At 34.7% G+C, this 18,168-nt stretch overlaps 1 protein-coding gene across 4 annotated transcripts in view; it reads left to right on the top strand.

The window, feature by feature from the left end:
• The window catches only part of NDUFAF2 (NADH:ubiquinone oxidoreductase complex assembly factor 2), a 184,756-nt gene that overhangs the window by 34,761 nt on the left and 131,827 nt on the right, over positions 1 to 18,168 (top strand). The gene's annotated exons all lie outside the window — the stretch shown is intronic.

Below are 18,168 nucleotides of genomic sequence, written 5' to 3'. Positions count from 1 at the left end.
AAATGTGAAAGTATGTAATTACTAATGGTAGAATTAAAAAAAAATTCTGAGTGACTAAACCAATATATATTTATCTGATATACTATTTTTAATTACATAAAGTGTTACTAAAGATAACACCCAGTTTCTAGTATTTCTATATTTAATAGGAGAGTCAGGGAAACAAGATGATTGTTTAAATATTTCTTGGCCTTCTCCAGTACTCAGAAATTTTTCCACATTACTGCACAGAAAATTCTGCATGTCAGAAAACAATCAGTGCTATAAATTTCCAAGCTTCTATTTAAAGAATGATTTAAAATCTGAAGGAAAGAGGTTAAACAACAGCAATAATTATGGATTATATTTTAATTAAATACATTACTAAAAGTATTTTTAAAAAATGATTCACACAGGTAAAAATGATTCACCTTTGGGATTCAATAAAGAACACTTTTATATAAAAGTAATAAAAGAAAAAAGGCAGCAGAGGTAAGAAGTGGGACGCTATATAAGTTGGAGAGGCAAGAGACTAAAATTATATAACTATATGTTGGGAGAAATAGGACTAATTTCAACAAAATCCTGTTGGATGATTGCTGTGGTTACATGCATATTGAAATTTTAATAATGACATTTCTGGTAGGTGGCAGTCAAGTAGCATGAAAGCTGGTAGCAAATAACTATGTGGAGGGAAAACTATGGATTAACTGTCAGTAGGAAATTTGAAGCTTTGTTCTTTTTAGATTCATTTTGCATTCCACCACATTAATATATTCTGTCTTAAAATGGTGTATTTCTTAAGGTGGAGATAAATGCTCGAACAGTTACCATGGTTTCCCCTGCAATCGTAGTAGGAATTTCTGGGACAGTTCTCTCCCGAAAGCCACAGGATCCTAGATGAGATACTCCTTTGTTTGGTAGTCATCTAAATGTCACCTAAAGTAGCTGAAGCTTGTAGTTTTAGATATGAACCTGACTTAGGAGTCTAGGTTATAATAAGGGAGTTTGAGTTTAGGGACCAATGTTATGTTGAAAAACTACAGTGTGACATTGGCTCTTAGCTCTATGTTTTCTAAAGGATTGGCAGGTTGCTTGTGCCTGGGTAGCCTGTACCTCTCACTATACCTCTGATGTAGCTGGGATGTCTAGCCCCTGAGTGTCTGGCCACCCTTGATAAGAGTCAGGACTGTCCCAAAGAAAGTACTTATTTTTCTCCTCTCTATCTTCTTTTTTAGTTTAAGGATTCAGTGCCTCAAATCATAAGTATTTTCTCTATTTTTAGCTCTTTATTTTTTTATTTCTACTCTATTTTAAATATTTGTTTTAATTTTTCAGTTATAGATGACATACAATATTATATTAGTTTCAGGTGTACAACACAGTGATTAGACATTTACATAACTTATGAAGTGATCACCCTCATTAATCTAGTACCCATCTGACACCATGCATAGTTATTACAATACTACTGACTATATTCCCATGCTATACTATTTATTCCTACTCTAATAAGGTGGGGTTAGGCATGAGACAGCTTAAAATAAATAGTAGATTTCATAAGAATTGATTATATCCTAATGAAACTATGTTGGAACAGAACAAATTCATGTTAATGTTATGTTGACAGTGTTTATTAGGGAAAAATAAAAACCTCATACCCAGCGAGATTAAGCATGGGAATCCTTTCTATATAAGCATATAATCTAAATTAAAAATCTTTGTAGAAACTTTTAACTAAAATGTAATCAAAGAGATTATTGATTTAGGTTTTCTTTGGGCATACTGGTAATTTGTTATGAATTGACTTTTGCTACATCAGGTAACTAGAATTTTTTTTTTACTTTATGTGAAATTTCAGAAACAGCAATAGTATTTACAGATATTTCAGAGGTGTACTAGAGCCAGCTTGCACTGGCTTACAAGAGAGCTTGATTGTTAACTTCTCAGGAATTTCATGTACTGGTTGTTCAACACAGACGTTAAAAATTAAATCATACAAGTTTAAAGTTAGGTTATTTAAAAAGATAATAAATACTCAAAATATATTATTTCCTAATTAATTAACTACATTTTACTATTATCTCTGTTCTTGTGGTTACTTATGCCTATTCTGTGTGTGTGTGTGTGTGTGTGTGTGTGTGTATACACACATATATATATGTGTGTGTGTATATATATATATATATATATATATATATATATATATATATACACAACAAATACTATATAGTGGTGGGCTACTGTGCATGTCTTCCTAACTCCATATTTAGTGACCTCACGTTAGAAGCTTGAACTTGGCCATGGGTGGAGTATTTATACCACAGAAGTTGGCAAATGCTACAGATTGGTGCTTGATATATCATTTTCTTAATTGCACTTAAAGTGATGTAGAAAATGTTAATGCATATTGTATCATTATATTGTGAATAGTACAAAAATTGAGGAAATATTCTTTCAATATTTAAAAACTATAATCCAATCGACATTCATGGAATTACACTCAGAGTCAGTTTTTGAATATTTATCATATAGCACTGGTTTAAATTAATCAAACTTTGTTAACTTTTTAATAAATTAGGATTTAACATAAATGCTTTAAATTTAAGCAGCACAAATGTCAATAAAATGTATTTTTATTCCAATTTCAGTTACTAACTAGAACTTGAGATATATTTATACATTTATATTAAAAAACTAGCTTATGGTTTTCTTAAACTTAAAATCCTCAACAGCCAGCCTCTGTATTAAAAGTAGCCTAAGTAATAGATTAAAGCAGCGGTTCTCAACCTGTGGGTCGTGACCCCTTTGGGGGTCGAACGACCCTTTCACAGGGGTCGCCTAAGACCATCGAAAAACAAAAAGATATTTACATTATGATTCATAACAGTAGCAAAATTACAGTTATAGAGTAGCAATGAAAATAATTTTATGGTTGGGGGTCACCACAACATGAGGAACTGGATTAAGGGGTCGCAGCATTAGGAAGGTTGAGAACCGCTAGATTAAAGTAACAGAAACTTCAAAAAGAATGATGACAAAAACATGAGTTGTGTCCTAGAGATTCTGATTTTGTAAGTTTATGAATAGCTTAAGAGCCTACATTTTATAAATCTCCCCTATTGGTAACCGTTATCAGCCAGGTTTAGGAATCATTGTACTTCCAATAATAATTTCCAATGCCTTTTTGAATATTTGAAGAACTTTACTTGGAACAAGTAAAATGAAAAAGAGAAGGAACTTGAGCAAACTTTATGCTATTCTTCTGTTGAGTTTAATGACCCTATTACATATCTTATATTGGTGCTATTAGGATAACATTAACAATATACCATGAAGACCTTTTTATTTCATCACTAAGAAAGTTTTATTCAAATAAAGTATCAGATCACACAAAAGATTTCTTTTCTTGTCCAGACTGTCATTTTGGGGTCTTATTACCGTGCGTGTGTAATTCTCATTCTCTTTAAAGGCCTTTATTTCCTCACCCATTAAAATAGGGAGATTGTAGTAGATGATCTTTAAGATAGAAAAGATGGTTGATACAAATATTACCTTTTATTCAGAGGGATTTGTTTTCAGTGCTGTTTTCTGCATTCACTGAGTATTTTATCCCACAAAGAAAATTAGAATGATTGCAATTTATCTCTCCACTTGTTTCTTTCTTTGTGTAGTGGGGATCATACTAGTACCTATCATCATAGTGTTATTTTGGAGTTTCAGTAAGTAAATATGTTAGTGTTTAAAAGAATTTCTGGTACAAAGCACGTGCTACATAAATATTAGCTACCATTTATTCTTTCTCCTCTTTGCCCTCTCCTCCCTCTTCTCCCTTTCCCACCTCCACTCCCTCTCCTAACCTTCTTACTCTTCATTTGCTGCCCATTTCCTTTCTTTGGAGGGTTGATGGTGAATGTGTATCCAGTTCATACTAAAATGCCACTCTTCCTTCTTCACAAATAGAGTATTAAGAAATATTCTTTTTTTTTCTTTTTTAAAAATATTCTTTAAAGGTTCAGTATGCTTTAGTAAGTTTAGAACAAATTAGGAAGAGCTTTAAAGTCTCTTAGAAAGACTTCTTTTTCCAGCAACGAGGCAGACTACAACCTGAAAAACTCTCCTGTTACAAAATATTCAGCAGTACTGAATAAAATACAACTTTTTAAAAATCGTCCAGCTGATATATATTTTTAATAAATTATTTTTACATATATTGTGATACCTGAGATTAGCTTTATTTTCCCTTCCTTGTACTGCCCTTCTTTGATTTTGGTATCAGATTATGCTAGCCTCTTAAAAAGAACTGTGGCATTATTTTCCTTCTCTATTCTCTAGAACTGGTCATGTAAGACAGGCGATACCTGTTACTGCATGTCCTGGACAGTATACCTGTTAAACTTTCTAGGCTCAGCTTCTTTCTTATAGGAAGATTTTTTTGACTATGAATTAAATTTTAATAGTTTCAGCTTTAAATAGAACCAATTTTTCTTTATATATTTTGGAAAATTGTTCAGTTAAGTTTTCAAATTTATTGACATAAGATTGTTTGAAGTATATTTATACTTTTACATATATTTGTAGATTTTTAATATTATTCATACCATCCCTTTAAAACCCTAACCAATGAATAAGAAATTTGTCTCTGATTGTTTTTAAAGACCCAATTTTCACTTTTATATCTTCTTACTGTTTATTTTCTATTTCATTAAACATTAATTCTCCTCTTGTTATTTCATATATTCTTCTTTCTTTGTTTTTCCCCAAACTGTTATTTTTATAATTTCTTAAATTAAGTTTTAGATCATCAATTTCTAGTCTTTTTTATTTTCTGATATAAACATTTAGAGCTATATGTTTTCCTATACATAATTTGGATACATCGCTCAATATTCGCTACACTATACTGTGCTTATCTGCTAACTATCTTCTTTCTATTGTGAATTCTTCTTTAACCCATGAGTTATTTTGAACTTTTTTTTTTTGGTAAGTTCCCAAATGTATTAGGAGACTTCATTTGGTGCTTCTTTTATTACTGATTTCTCATTTTTAACTGTATGGCACCATATTAGTTTCCTACTGCTTCTGTAACAAATTACAATAAATTTGGTGGCTTAAAACAACGCAAATTTGTTATCTTACAGCTGTGAAGGATAGAAGTCCAAAATCAGTGTCTCTAGCCTAAAATCAAGGTATTAGTGAGGCTGTGTTCCTTCTGGAGGCTCTAGGCGAGATTCTGTTTTTTTTGCCAGTTCTGACTTCTAGTTAACACCTGCATTTCTTGGCTTGTGGCTCCTTCCTCCGTCATCAGATCTTGCTTTGACTGTCAAACCTCTGTTTCTATCCTCATGTCTTCTCTTACTCTGACTCTCCTGCTTCTCCCTTATCACTCTTGTGATTATATTGGGTCTACCACCAGGATAATCTCTCCATCTCAAGGCTCTTAATTTAGTCACATCTGCAAAGTCCTTTTTGCTATGTAAAGTAACACAGGTTCCAGCGATTAGTACATGACATCTTTGGGGTAGGGGGCATTATTCTGCCTATCACAGCATGTCTATCACAGCACTATGGTTAGAATATCTTCATGTGACAGAAACTCTTCGGTATTTGTTCAGGATCTCTTTATAGCCTAGTACATGGGTAATTTTTTTGAAGATTCCATATGTGCTTGAAAAGAATCTAGTTGTGTATATGTATTTTTCTGCAAGATCATATTTATAAGATCAAACCTATTAAATATACTCCAAATCTTTACTGATTTATGTTTCTTTAGTAGATTATGAGAGCTGTATGTTAAGATTGCCCAGTTTTCTTCAATATTAGTACATTTCAACTTGCATTCTGTCAGTTTTTGCTTTACACATAATGGGGCTATGTTGTTAGATGTATTGAGCTTCAGAATTGTTTTACATTCCTGTAAGTTTTCCTTTTAACATTAAATAATGGCCCTTTCAAAATCTATTAATGCTATTGTCTATATTAATACTGCTATACCAACTTTATTTGGTTAATATTTGTCTAGTATAGCTTTTCTTTACCCCTTCATTTCCTTTTTTGTGTTATAATGCTTTAGATAAACCTCCTATAAACAGCATATAAGTGGATACTTTTAAACATTCTGAGATTTTTCAGGCTTTTAATAGGTGAGTGTAATCTTCCCATTTATTATTTTATATTTTGTGAAACTTTTGGACTTGTTTCTCTCACCTTATTCATGTTGTCTCTTGATCATGCCTTTACTTTCTTCTATCTTTACCAAACCCCTCTGATTGATCAACTTTTCTATATATTCCACCTCTCCAACATTCCCCCTTTACTATCTTGGGTGTTCTACATTCTGGTTGTCTTTCTCGGTATTACTATTAAGTGTTTAACATGTATGTTTGACTTAACAAAGCCTGAAGTTAATATCTCTATTGAGCTTCAAAAATAAAATAAAGACCTTCAAATTTTACCTTTGAACGCCATCTTCTTTTTCTAACATTTAAGTTTTTCTTTATTTTTAAATGTCCTTTCTATTAGTCAGGGTTATCCAGAGAACAGAACTAGAAGAGAAGAGTTTATTTTAAGGAATTGGTTCATACAGTTGTAGTGGCTTGGTAAATCCAAAATCTGCAGAGAAGGCCAGCAGGCTGGAGACCCATGGAAGAGTTGCGGTTTGAGTCCAAAGGTAGTCTGTTGGCAGAATTCCTTCTTGCTTGGGTGAAGTCAGTCTTTATTCTATAATGGTCTTCAACTGATTGGATGAGGCCTACCACATTATGAAAGGTAATCTGCTTTGTTCACAGTCCAGCAATTTAAATGTTAGTCTCATCTAAACACCTTCACAGAGACATTCAGAATAATGTTTGACCAAATATTTGGGCACCATGGCCTAGCCAAGTTGGCACATAAAACTATCACACACACCCAAATTATTCAGTTTTACTGCTACTGTTAGGATTCTGTGCTTATGTAGCTTTACCCATGTGTTTACCAATATCTTTTCACATAATTTCTTGTATTTCACCCTACTTTCTATGTTCAGTTTTCTTCCTTTAATAGATATTTCCTGAGACTCTATGGAAATAAATTCTGTTTTCATTTCCTGAAAATGTCTTTATGTTGCCCTCAAACTGAATGATACTTTAGCTGGGTATAGAATTCATGGTTAACATATCTTATTTCTCAGCTCTTTGAAGGTATTATTCTGTTGTTTTCTGCATTTTTTGTTGCTTATAGGAAATCTACCTTCAGAGTAATTGCCTTGTCTTTGTAAACAATCTGTCCTTTTTTTGCTGATTGTTTTTAAGATCCTTTCTTTGTCTGATGTTCTGCATTTTTATTAGTTTATTTAGGTATGGATTTCTTTTTATTTATTCCTGATTTTTGTGCTTCCTGGACCTGGGAAGAGGTTTATGTGATGACTCATCAATTTTGGAAAACTATTATCCATTAGCTTTTTAAATATTATATCTTCTCTACTTCTTATCATTTTCTACTAGAATGACTATTAGAAGTATAGGTTGTCTTCTTTAAATCCCTGGAGGTTTTCTTTTCTTCTTTAATGATTATTTATTTACTGAGTTTCTCTTTGGTTCTTTTGAAAACATTTTATTGGGTTGTCGGAAAAGTCATGACGTAGTTTTTCTATGTTTTTCATTGCAAAAATGCGTCATGACTTTTCCAACAACCAATAGTTGTTTTTTCATTGTGGCTCCTCTCCTTTTTTAAATCTATAATCATTCTACACATTCTTATTGTTTTAGTCATTTCCAGATTATTTTATTGTCTAAAATAGGCTAATTTGTCTGTTTGTTGTATCATCTAAAACTCTCCCCTCATAGTAGCTCCTTTAAGTTGTACTTCTTTTTTAGGAGCGTATCTTCAATAGGGGTTATTTCTTATATGGAAGTCCAGTGTAGTATGTGAGCATCCCTATGGGGCTACTTACATTTTCATCTTCTGGATCCTTAAAGATTTCCAAGTTCCAGCCAGATTGTATGTTATTTTAAATTTAGGATGTTCTTAACCATATAATTGTGTAAATTTGAAACCCTCGTACATGTTATACTCCTCTAGAGTTTTTGATTTCTTACTGATGACTTTTTTCCTTTCTTTGTTTCTTCTCAAAGTACATGGGGCCAAGTTTTTCTACTCTTTTTTTCATGGTTAGCACAGTTCTGGTCCTGTGAGCTTTATGTAGATGTTCACCAGATAAAGGTATGTTTTCTCTCAAGCAAGGGATTTTAAAACTATACTTCCAAGCCCTCAGCCCTTAGGGTCTAGAGCTGGGTCTGAAACCCTGGGAATTGCCACAGTCTCAACTCAAAACTGGGACTCTGGCTTTAATGCCTGTTTGTTTCTAGCACTTGAGAAATTCTTTTTTCTTTTTTTAAATTTAACAATGTATTATTTTTCATATATTTTATCTCTAATTTCTATATGATTATAGCAGGATGAAGCTCCTATACATCAGGTTAGACTAGTGTGTTATAAGAATTGTCTATTTTTTGGGCCGGCCGAGTGGCTCAGTTGGTTAAAAACTCGCTCAAGAGTGTGAGCTCTGAGCATCAGGGTCGCTGTTTCAATTCCCAGCCAGAGCTGAGCTGCCAACAGGTGGCAGGATGGCTCAGCTAAAAAAAAAAAAAATTGTCTGTTTTTTTAATACTGATGAAATTTCATTGAATTTTAATGTCTATATTTTAGGAATGTTGATTGATTACATTAATATTTTTTTTTAATTTGTTTTGAGATTATTGTAACTTTTCCTTTTCCTCCAGTGGGTTTTTTAAAAAAACTTTTTTTTTTGCATTTTCTATACATAATAAGTATTCAGTAAATGTTTTCTATGTTTTCTTAGTGAAAATAAGTTGAATGTAGTTTATGCCAGTTTCCTAGGTGATTTTGATTAGGTTATTTGCTTTAGGATTCATGTATATTAGAGTTAGACATAAAAAACTAAACAAACTATAAATGGATGATGATGATGATGATGGTAACAATAATAATAATAATAGCTTCAAATACTTAGAAGTCACTTTATTCTCATACTAATTATGCAGTATTATTATTGTAATTGTTTTACCACTGAGGTCATTGAGACATAGAGCCCCAAATCACATGGCTAACAAGTGGTAGAGGTGGATTTGAACTATCTTAATCACTATACTTTAACTTTTATATCTCACTGAGAGATGTTCATTGTTGCTACACCGCTACTTAAAATCTTTCAGAGGATCCCCACTGTCTTCTGAATAATGTTTAAATAAATATTTTAACATTCATAGCTCTTCATGACCTTATTTTAGCCTACCTATTCTACCACATCACTTATCAGCCCTGTTCCTCTTCTCCAATCACTAACAATTATGCAAAGGCACTAAGTTATTTCATGTTGTTTATTATATTCTGCCCTCTGGCTGGAACATGTCTTCCTTCTACTTCTCTCCTGGCTGACTCCTATATATCCTTAGAATCTATGACTTTTTCGGAAAGTGTCCCTAACTAATCATGAGATAGTTGTCTGACTCCTCAGTGCTCTCCTAAATTTGTCCTCCCTTAATGTACTAGTTTGTAGCACTTATTGCACTGTGGGTTTTTTTTAAATTAAAATTTATTGGGATGACAATGGTCAACAAAACTACATAGGTTTCAAGTGTACAATTCTGTATTACATCATCTATACCGGGGGTGCCAAAAAAATGTATACAAGTGTACACTTTCAGCGTTGCTCAAGCAGTAATTCACCATAATCAGAAGTGTCTGGACACTGATGGTAACCACTCTGAGCACCTCTTGTAGTTGGAGAAGTCAAATGTGACATGTATTCACCTTTTGTTATCGGTATATATTATTACAATTTTAATGCAGTTTTTCTATCTTAGAAATCCAATGCGCTATCCATTGCGCGACAGAGCCACGTGCAGTTTTTCTATCTTAAAATGTGTATACATTTTTCTGTCACCCTCTGTATATTGCATTAGTCTTTACCACCCAGAGTCAGTTTTCCTTCCTTCACCATATATTTGACCCCGTCTACCCTCTTCTACCACCTCCCCCCTTATCCTCTGGTAACCACTAAACTGTTGTCTGTGTCTATGAGTTTTTGTTTCCTTATTTGTTTGTCTTGTTCCTTTGTTGCTTTCAGTTTTATAACCCACATATCAGTGAAGTCATATGGTTCTTGACTTTTTCTGTCTGACTTATTTCACTTAGCATAATAATCTCAAGATCCATCCATGTGTCACAAATAGCACTATTTCATCTTTTCTTATGGTAGAGTAGTGTTCCATTGTGTATGTATACCACATCTTCTTTATCCAGTCATCTATCAAAGGACACTGGTTGTTTCCATGTCTTGGCCACTGTAAATAATGCTGCAATGAATATCGGAGTACATATATCTTTACGGATAAATGTTTTCAAATTTTTGGGGTAGATACCCAGGAGAGGGATTGCTGGGTCATAAGGTAAATCTATTCTTAATTTTTTTTTAAAGATTTTTATTGGTGAATTGGGGGGATGGGAACAGTGCTGGGGAATTGGGGGAAGGGGGACAGACAAGTTGCTGTCGTTTTGTTCTTCAGTCTAGTTGTGGAGGATGTTGCTTCACTGGCCCAAGTTGGCACCATCATTGCGCTCTTCCCGGGTGAGGCAGATCAGTCGCCGGCTTCTGGAAGGCCGCTCACTGCAGCTGCTGGCCACTCACGCTGGCTGCTGGCTACACACGGTAGCCTATGGCAACCCACTGCCACAGGGACTGCAGCCCACGCCATCGCCGGCGACTCACAGCAGCCCAGCTCCAGGTTGAGCCGTTGTTCAGCATCTTAGCTGTAGAGGGCAGTGTCACTGGCCCTCATATGTGGGATCCGAACCGGGGCCCTCTGGCATCCCAAGCGAGTTCTTAACCATCGCACCACTCGGCCGGCCCTATTCTTAATTTTTTGAGGAACCTCCACACTGCCTTCCACAGTGGCTGCACAAATCTGCATTCCCATCAACAGTGTATGAGGGTTCCTTTTTCTCCACAGCCTCTCCAACACTTGTTATTATTTGTCTTATTGATGATAGCCATTCTAACAGGTGTGAGGTGATATCTCATTGTGGTTTTGATTTGCATTTCCCTAATAGCTAGTGAAGTTGAGCACTATGTTTTAATAAAAGATGTGTTCTCTCTCAACTAGACTACCTTCTTGAGGTAAAGAACTGTGTTCTACACATCTATGTGTTCCCATGGACTGGTAGAAATTACCTGGCACATAGGAGATGTTCCGTAAATGTTTGTTAAGTGAATGAATGACTGTCATTTCATTACTTGCTTTACAGACCGTTCATAAGGTTTGCTTACTGCAGTGTCTTGCTGAATTTTTAAAAGCATTATGAATTATTTTGTTAGTAACATTACTGGAAAGATGTTTACTCAAGATTTCTTTTTTAAACATATTTAATGTTTAAAATGTATTTAGTTGCAAAATAATGTAGGCCCCATAATAGGGGCCTATATGTAGGCCCTATATTTAAAAGCAATTCTATTTAACTATTCAGGTGAAGATTCTTTGGTGAAAAAAATTAACTCAATTGTAAATATGTAAGAAGAATGCCTAGTCTAGCTGTTACAGTTTTTTGTTTTAATATTTTTACTCTTGACAATATTTAATGCAAATGTATCTCATTAAAATTGAACTTACTAATAATTTATAGCTACATTTCATTTATGTACTATTTTGATATTATATATAGAAATATTAATTTTATCAAAGCTCTTAGCATTATTTACCACCAAATACAGTAAAAATAAATATAAATAAAAATATATAAATATAAACCAGTAAATTTCTTGGGGGAAATCTCTTTTTAAAACAGCAAATACATTAATGTTTTTATATCCTTATTTTCTTATAGTCGTATATAAAATTTAATTTTTTAAGTTTGGGGGGAAATATTTTGTTTCATGGTTTTAAATTTTTTTTAACTCTTTAAATGGCATGAAAGAATAAAAAGAGAAAATTACTTGTTTCAGCCTGATAGATAGTGTATCTGGGCTAGCACTATTTTGCTGCAGCTGAAATTCAAACATGAGAAAATTGTATCTGGGCTAGCACTATTTTGCTGCAGCTGAAATTCAAACATGAGAAAATTGCAGAAATTTACAATTCAATGTGTGTTTCATCAGGGAAAAATCCACAGATTGTTTTGACACTCAGTTAGAAATTCAGCATGAAGATGGACGTCTCATGAAATTTGCAGCTGCTGATTGAATTTATATTTCCATAAAGGCCATCAAGAGTAGCAGCCTGCAGGGGAAGAGGGGGGAGAAATGACAAAAATTGTGAGGCTAGCATTTTTCCTCAGCGTTCTAGTGGCAAATTACTGGTAATAAGGGTTTACACTGACCAGGATTAAAGAAAAATATAGACAGCCAGAAGGGAAGGTCTTCTCAGTTTAATTGATTTTAACTAAATATGTCTACATTTGATATCTAAATATATGTTTGTCATATGTAAAAATTGTAATATGTACCTAAAAATCAGTTTATTCATCTTTACTATTTAAACAGGAAAAATATGGTAATTCTTTAAGTTATAGAAGGTTTTATTGTGTAAGTTATTTTTATAAGAGCCTCTAAGATAGAAGATGAGTATTGTAGGAACACAGTACAGCTTGTTTTTTATGGGATTGAAAAATCATTTCATGTTCTTGCAACTAACCTACAATTCTCTTTTTGAGAATAGCAACTCATTATTTTAAATATTAAAAAAATTTTTTGAATGGACAGCCAACAGATAACAGATAACAAATATATAACAAGTTGTCTTTTCAAGGACATTATTTCATTCTCATTTTAAAGTGGTTTTTTTAAGCAAAATTGACACAAATTTATTTCTTTTGTTTAATGTTTGTCTTGTAGAAATTGCATATGATACACGATTTTAAAATATTCAAGGATTGTAGGTGAACTAAAGGATTTAAGAATGTTCATTGTTCCTGCAGAGTTCTTTGTCTCTGTGGACAATGTGTGTTTTAACCATAACAGAACACCCTAATATGGCTTTATTTGAGAATTAGTATTTGCACAACTATATGCAAAAATAGTATCCTTACTGAAAAAAAGCTACATTTTGTTTAAAATTGTATAGTCTAAATATAAAAAGCAAGTCTATTACCCAGAAAATATATACATAATTGTTAGCCTTTATTTTTTTAACATACTGGATTATTTAAGAGTATAAAAACGTAGAAACTGATTCCATTAGGTTTGTAATGTAATTATATTTGAGAACATCTAATACGTCTGTACTGTAAACTATTTTGAGAAGAACAGTATACATTTGTGGTATTTGTGTTTAAAATGTATGCATTGACCTTTTTCAGCATTTTAGAATTTGCTTTGGGTGTTAAATAAGCATCTTCAAGTTAGATGACAAGTGTGCTTATTCTGCTAGGAATATATGAATGCTTGCTTTTTTCAACATCGCTTGCTATTGTTTTACGTGCTGTGTGTTAATACCAGCATCTGCCATTTAAATATATTTTTACTTTGTGCCTTAGTTTATAAACCAAAGCAAAACTATTTTAGGCGAGCAGTACCATTGTGTCTATCATATATCGTTTGAAGGTATTTAGAAGGACTGTTTTCTCATTTGTACTTTTTCTTCATAGCATTACGCAGGCATAGACATTTAGTGTCATTCTTTCAATCTAGGCTTCCCCTCTTTCTCGCTACCTCTCTCCCTGCCTACCCCATTTGAGGATTTACTAATTTTAACATTCCAAATGTATGAGCTTAACTAATTTAATTTACTGCTTATTAAAAGTCAACTTTTGGGCCGGCCAAGTGGCTTGGTTGGTTAAGAGCTTGCTTGGGAGCACCAGCTCTGAGCAGCAGGGCCGTGGTTCGGATCCCACATTAAGGGCCAGTGACGCTGCGCCCTCTACAGCTAAGATGCTGAACAACAGCTCAACCTGGAGCTGGGCTGCTGTGAGTTGCCAGCGATGGTGTAGGCTGCAGCAGGGCTGCAGTAGGCTGCCATGAGCTACATGAGTGGCTGGCAGCCAGCATGAGCAGCTGGCAGCTGGCGAGAGCTGCTGTGAGCCACAGTGAGCGGCCTACCAATGACCAGCGTCTGATCTGCTTCACCCGGGAAGAGCACAATGATCATATCAACATGGGCCAGTGAAGCGATGTCCTCCACAACTAGACTGAAGAACAAAAGGACAGCAACTTGTCTGTTCCCCTTCCCCGATTCCTTAACACTGTTCCCGTTTCCCAATGCCCCAATAAAATCTTTAAAAAAAAAAAAAGTCACCTTTTTCTTTAAGTTGCTGTCAACCCCATCATTCAATGAAATCAGTATCTTTATTTGCTATTTTGGCTTCTTGTCCCTGCCCATGTGTATTTTTAGTTGTTATACATGATATAAATGTATTATTTATTTATTCAACAAATATTGATGTTTATATATCAGAGATGTATATCATAGATAATATGTAATATAATGTCATGTAGAAACATGAAAAACAAAAGCAAAGTAAGAGGCTAGAATGTGACAGAATGGGAATATGGTGAGTATTTAGATAAAGTTCCAAATGAATCTCCTTGAGGATGTGCCATTTGAAAAGAAACCTCAGTGAAGTGAAGGAGTGTGTGGAAGTTCTACAAATTTCCCTTTTATCTTATATAGCATGAACATTTTCTCCTGATTTTGCTGTTTTCCACTTCTCCCCATCCTCTACTTATTAATACATTCAGTATTAGTAGTCTAGAATTATGTTTCCATAGCTCCCATAGCTTTTGTATGCTCATATAATTTGTATATTTATATACAAATACACACAAATAAGAGTTTTTGGAGGGGATATTGTTTATTTTTTACAAAAATGGAATCATATTTACCTTTCTCTGGTACTTGTGTTTCTTACTGAGCAGTAAATCATGACATCACTTCTGTCAGAAGATATACACCAAAGCAGTTCTTTTAATAGCTGCATATATTTTCATATTATGGATATACCACAGTTAATTTAACCTTTGATTAGTACATTGATGGACATTTGAGTTGCTTGCAGTTTTTTTTACTACAAAATGCTCCAGTAAGTATCCTGCACAAATATCCTTTCCTACTTAATGCTTTTACATCTGTAAGATAAATTCCCAGAAATGACATTGCTGTGGCAAAGGACATGTGCAAGTTTTATTAAAAATGTTACCAGCATACTTTCCAAAAAAGCCTTAGCAGTTCCCATTCTTGCCAGCAATGTAGGTGAGTGTCCTTTTCTCCACTGCCTTACTAGCACTAGGTAACTTTGTATTATGTTTTATGTATCGATATTACCTCTGTCTTTTTTAAACCCATCTGTCATCTCTCTCCTGCTCAGTCTGTGTGGACTCTAGGCATGTACTTTAGAAAAATGGAACAATGTGCCCTTATAGAACTCTACAGAGCACTTTTTAGCAATCCTACCATGTTGCGTTTTAATACATGTTTAACTACATGTCTTCACCCACTCTGACCCCAATACTTCGGTAACACGAGGTCCGGCACACTGTAGGAAAGTGCTCAGTACTTGTTTACAAAACCAAATACACAAGATGTTTTAGTTGCCATGTCTATTAGTTTATCTGTTATATTGATTTATCTTTGTTAATGCAGATAAGAGCTCACTACATTTAAAAGTTGTTACCTGAAAGGTTAAACATGTTCTTTTTTTGACATTATTTCTCTTTGGGGTTTAAGTAAGCATTTTTCTTACATTGTATATTGCTATGATCAGGATACAGGTATATTTTTCAGATTGTTGCTGACTACTATGCATTCTTTTTCTGGCTCTGAAATCACATACATAATCTAGGCCTGTCTTATGAAATTTTTGGAAGTAATATTTTTGACGCTTTATTGGGCGAGTGTATTCACCCCAGTATGTGACATGTACCAGTGAACAGGTCAGACAAGGGGGAAAGCTGTTTGTCATTTGCTAAGCCATTTATTACAACCAGGTAAAAGTTTATTCCCATTTTCAGATTTAAAGTGTAAACAAAGTTTATCCCTAGTCCCAACCATTCTCTCCATTTCAGAATCTTAATGTTGAAATGTCAACTTTGCTGTAAGCTAGCCCAATCTCCTTTTCACAGCCACCCATTCCAGAAGGTTATGTTTATAGTGTATTTTGGTTTCTGCCTTTATTTGTCCTTTAAGAGAACTGGGAGCTGTGGTGACTCAGCAAGAGCCTGAGTGACCATAGAAGTAGTCCACATTAGCAGGTATGCTCCAGAAAAAAAAGAAAATGTGATCCTGATTAAGCCCTGGTTGACAGAGATCATGCCTTTAAATGGTCTAAAAGATCATTCCGTCTTTACAAGTATAAAGAGCCACATAGTATTTCAAGTTTTTTACTGTGGATGAGTGTGAGGGTCTTTTTAGGTGGTTTTAATAATGTGACACACAGAAATCTCAGGGGATATGCCATACTGTCTTTGGTAGAAAGGGAGAGTATATTGGTTAATCCAAGAGACTTCTGACAAATATAGTTTTGAGAATATAGGCAGGAGGGAACCTGATGAACTCTTCAAACTACATCTGGCATTGCATTAAAAAGAACAGCTGGCTCTATTTTACCTTCCTATTCCTTGTTTTCCCATTTCCTATCTTACTCATTTTTACTATTTGAATGTGCTCAAAGTATATGCTTTTCTTCATGGGATAATTCGGAGACTGAGACTTGGAATAATACTCTTCTAAGATCTGCTGTCAACAAGAGCTTTTTTGTCCTTTATTAAATCTTACTATTTCGTTTAGATCACTTTTCTTTCGGGGGTGTCAACTTCTTAATTTAGATTTTTAAGTGTGTCAAATCATTGATTATGTTTTTCAGTTTGTTTTTTGGGGGGTTTTTTTTTGGCTTATCTGGTTTTTTTCTTAGCATTTTTAAAATGTAAAGTGTTTTCAATCTATTTTATTAAAAGTCCAATAAATCTAAATTGACAAGTAAGAGATGATGGTATCTAAATAGTTTAACAATTATTTTCTCCTGTTTTCCTTGTCTTTCCTTCCTTTTTTCTTTAATATTTATAAGCATATTCGAAGATTACTTTTAATTCCCCAGATAACTAATGAGGTCTCGTGTAGCAAAAGACCAAGCAGTTGACATACTATAAACTTTTAATTTTAAACTAGAACATTAAGATTTTCCCTGAACCTACTTCTACCAAACACCCATTCTTTAGTGATCATCATCCTTTGCCTTGGGTGTACCGTTTCTCTGTCTCCTTAGCACCTTTCCCTGACAGCCCTACTGTATCACCATCCGCTCTTCTGACTAGTTCCTTTGGCTACTCTTTTAAACTTAGTTTTGTAGAGACCCCTTTATAGTATCCATCAGGTTTATCAACCATTTCAACTCATGTGAGAGTCATGGATATAGGTGGCAAAGTCTTTACCTCTCAGCAATGATCAAATAACCATAATGTTTTCACATAGATGGCGTCTAAGAAATTTAGTTTAGGGGCCAGCCGAGTAGCTCAGTTGGTTAAGAGCTTGCTCAAGGGTGCGAGCTCTGAGCAACAGCGGTTCGATGCCCAGCCCGAGATGAGCTGTCAATAGGTGGCAGGATGGCTCAGCTTAAAAAAAAAACCGGGCCAGCCGAGTGGCTCCGTTGGTTAAGAGCTCGTGCAAGAGTTTGAGTTCTGAGCAACAGCGGTTTGATGCCCGGCCCGACCTGAGTTGCCGCTGAGCTGTCAACAGGTGGCAGGATGGCTCAGCTAAAAAAAAAAAAAAAGAAATTTGGTTTATAGAGAGCTCTTTATTTTTTTTTAAGATTTTATTGTTGAATCTGGGGAAGGGGAATAGACAAGTTGCTGTCCTTTTGTTCTTTAGTTGTGGAGGACGAACGTTGCTTCACTGGCCCATGTTGGTGTTATCATTGTGCTCTTCCCGGGTGAGGCAGATTGGTCGCCAGCCTCTGGTGGCCGCTCACAGCGGCTCTTGGCAGCTCACACTGGCTGCCAGCCACTCACACTGGCTGCCGGCCACACACGGTAGCATATGGCAGCCCACTGCAGCAGGAGCTGCAGCTTATGCCATCGCCAGCGACTCACGGCAGCCCAGCTCCAGTTCGAGCTGTTGTTCACCATCTTAGCTGTAGAGGGCAGTGTCACTGGCCCTCATGTGGGATCTGAACCGGGGCCCTGCTGCTCAGAGCTGGTGTCCCAAG

This window comes from Hipposideros armiger, unplaced genomic scaffold (assembly GCF_001890085.2).
Source record: "Hipposideros armiger isolate ML-2016 unplaced genomic scaffold, ASM189008v1 scaffold_352, whole genome shotgun sequence".
Taxonomy (NCBI): domain Eukaryota; kingdom Metazoa; phylum Chordata; class Mammalia; order Chiroptera; family Hipposideridae; genus Hipposideros; species Hipposideros armiger.
This window is presented reverse-complemented; position numbering and strand designations above follow the sequence as displayed.